Here is a 3,740-nt window from a genome sequence, read left to right on the forward strand (position 1 = left end):
GATTCCCCCGAGGAGCTTGTAGAGATGAGTTCTTCCGGGGATATATCTAGGTGAGAAAAATTTTGAGATTTCACCAAAGCGTTGGGGTAGTCTTCGAATAATTTTCCAATAAAAAATTACCGACCCCATCATTTAAAATAAACAAGTCATAACATCATTTTACGCTTGCATCATGTGCATACGTAAAACCAAATAAAAAACTCAGTCTGTCAATTTAATAAAAATTTAATTAATAAAGTAGGGATTAAATTAAGAAAAGACTATATTAAGATAACTTAAGATTAAATGGTACCGTTCGTGGAACGGGCGCTACGGAGGTGCTAACCCTTCTCCGTGCGTAACCGCACTCCCGAACCCATCTCTAAAAATGTAGACCAGTTCTCGTTCTTTCGACGGGCCTAAAATTAATTTAGGACTTCGTCGATTAGAATCAGGTTAATAGGTGACCAATCACACCTTAGATAAAAAAGATTGGTGGCGACTCCCACACGATTTTAATTTTCGCCCGCGTCTGACGGACGGGTTCCCGGACCCGCACGTCACGACATAAATAAGGGAAAATGAATCAATAAAACAATGCCCTAGTTTTTGTGGTACTCGATCGGTTGAGCAAATGAAATGTCCCTTTCGTTTTTTGGTATTGGACATGAAAATCTGATCTTAGGGAAACTAAACCCATATCTCTTTCTGCGCCTCTCACCATGGAATTTGGGGAGGCTTTTTTATTTGATTGGTTAAGCTAAGGACAAACAAGGTGAAATCACTAAAGGGGAACCCCTTGATTGGTTGGTTGCTTATTTCAACCTTACACACCATACAAAGAGCGAGAAATATTGAGTCCTTCCCCATCTTGTCCTATATAACCAAGGCCTAGTCGCTTCTTTTAAGTTTGCCACCTTGAACTACTTTCATTCAATCTCTCTCTTTTGCCCAAAAAAAAATATGGCCTCCCATGGAAACATTACTGTAAGCACCTCCCCAAAAGGCAGCAACTCGGAAGCAGCTGTGCCAACCAATTCACCCAAAGGCGGCCAATGTTTGTGCTCACCAACGACTCACCAGGGCTCGTTTCGATGCAGATTTCATCGGTCAAGTTCATCAGCCTGGATGAAGCGATCAAAGTCCATGCCTGCCAATGGTTCCCTGGCTTCTCTTTCTCCCAAGTCTGTGGAATCTACATAAATTATAAATACTAAAACTCTGTTCCTATAAGCATATGTTCCTCCATGTTCTCATGAAAATCTCCCTTTGTCTCCCTACTATGTGAAAAAGAGAATATCTAGGTATGCTGGATTTTCTGTATTTGCTTGGGATATGTGATTATAAATATCTGCAACTGTTTAAATTCAAAGAGCTAATCAAGAGCTTAGCTTCTATTGATTGTTGTCTGGTAAAGCTCTCTCTCCTTTCCAAGTTAACTGCAAAAATAGCTATTAGTTCAACACTTCTCAATTCTCATGCATCGATATGCAATCGATCTACAAGCAAAATCCTGACTGGTTTCATCTTAATTTTGTCTTTGCACTAACCTTTATTGCCATAGCTTGTTTGTAGTTTCCCTCTACCTCTTTGTCCCATAGCTGAGTTGATCATTAACAAACCTGACCCTACGATTTCATAAAGGCGAATTTCGATTCTAAATTCTCATCATACTTAATTGCCAAAGGATTCTTTTATCTAGTAACTGATCACATATTCAAAGGTGATATAGCTTTTGGAAATATCTCAACTTTAAATCTAACCTACCTTTCATGGTTTCCAGCTATAAAGCTAATTATATGTTCCTTTCAACTACAGCATAAAGAACATTCTAAAGAAATTAAAGTTATCTTTCTAATATCTGTCCATCCTTGATAATCAGATGCCTATGCCATTTGAGCCCCAGGGCTGACCTTTTTTTTTTTTTTGCTTAAAATATAAGAGATCTTTATCCACATAAAACTGTGAATATTGCCTTGCCTCCCAATTTTTTCTGGACTCAAATGGAACGGTTTGAGATGAGCTTTGAATGGTCTGCAATGGTTTTGTCAACTTATATTTGAAATTGCATTTGCATGATTCAAAAATCAAGGAAAGAATAATCTTTTCCCTTTTTTTTCCAAATAAGTTAGCAGCCAAAAAGGCAATGGGCCTTTGGATAATGACAGTGGAAGAGTATGCACCAGTTTGATTGATTGTTTCGTGCCTTGTATATTACTCTTCTCTCAAAAAGATGTCACTTTCTCTATGGTTTGTTTATATATCCTTTTTAATTTAAATGAAGGCACTGAGATGTACAGTGAATGAAATTAAAAGACAATTATAATGCATGCACATGGATTCAAAGTCATAATAAGATTAATTAGTGAGATTGCCTTATCCAATGTTTTTTTGTTTAGTCTTTCTTTTTTCTTCTAAATAAAAATGATGGAATCCCCCCATCACCAACTAACTTTTTTGAATAATTCTATTAAAAATGTCATGGCTTGTCTCTTATTCAATGTTTTCAAAACCAAACATAAAGCTGGGTTACATTTGATACTCTTCCTCAGATGAGACATGTTCTAATGGGTATGGTTTTTGCTAATATTTAAAAATTATAATGAATAATTGCATGACACAAAGAAACATTAATTTGATTAATAATAATTGAATTCATACTATAAATGAATTGGATAAAAGTGATTCTGTAACATTTTAGTGTTTCATATGCTTATTCTTTAGAAAAAAAATTGACATCATTTTACTTGTTAAACCCCCAAAATGAAATCAATGTGTCTTTTTAGGCCAAAAAATATATGATCCAAATGCTTTTACATCCCATCCCTTGATTTGGCATCAATGTTTTATAATTGAAATTTGAGGTTGAATATTTTTTATTTGAAAATTAGAATAAAAACTTATTATGTATTGATGTAAATTTTATCGAATTGATGTCACTTTTTGTGTCAATAATTTTTTGACGAAATAAAATTCAAATGATATTCCATCGAAACGTTTGTCACAGAATAAATCCATCCAAAAAGGTGAATTTTTTGTAGTACCGCTCTTCAAATAGAAAAGATATATGACATGATAAAATATTTAAAGGAAAAATGTAATTATTCCAAAACAAAAAGGATATTGGGAATTGATTTTACCTTTTACACTCAAAAGTTTATTCCAATTTTATATTCAACTCTAAAATTTTATACACTCTTTCCATAATAAATAAATATTGAAAATGCACATATTCTATCCTATGATCATGCTTTTTCTTTTAAGTTTTGCTACTCAAAATCCACAATTTTCCTGTTTATTTTCTTCCAATAAAAAGTAAAAAAAAAAAAAAGGATTTTGTCAATAGAAAAACTAATGAGAGCATAATTGTACTTTCAGCCCATTGCCATGTTGCCTACTTTTGCAATTGCAAATTTTCAAAGCTTCTTATCTTCAAAACAAAAATGCCCAATCTTTTGGCAATCCCCACCTTATTATTTGACATCGCTTTAATAATATCTTAAAACACCAACCAAGACTAAGTGTGTACTCTTTAAATTTAAAATAATGATGACAACTAGTGCGTTTAGTAAAGGAATGAATTATTTATACCTTAAAATTTTGGGGTAAATATATTTAAAGTTGGTTATTGCTCAATTATTGCAAAAGAAACAAAAAAAAATTCCTACAAATTTTCCAATACCAAATCGAATGATCTAAAAAAATTAATAAATATCTTGGCCCCATCTGACGTGTAACTATAACGAATATAAAACGACAAC

The sequence above is a fragment of the Theobroma cacao genome, chromosome 9 (genome assembly GCF_000208745.1).
Source record: "Theobroma cacao cultivar B97-61/B2 chromosome 9, Criollo_cocoa_genome_V2, whole genome shotgun sequence".
Classification (NCBI taxonomy): domain Eukaryota; kingdom Viridiplantae; phylum Streptophyta; class Magnoliopsida; order Malvales; family Malvaceae; genus Theobroma; species Theobroma cacao.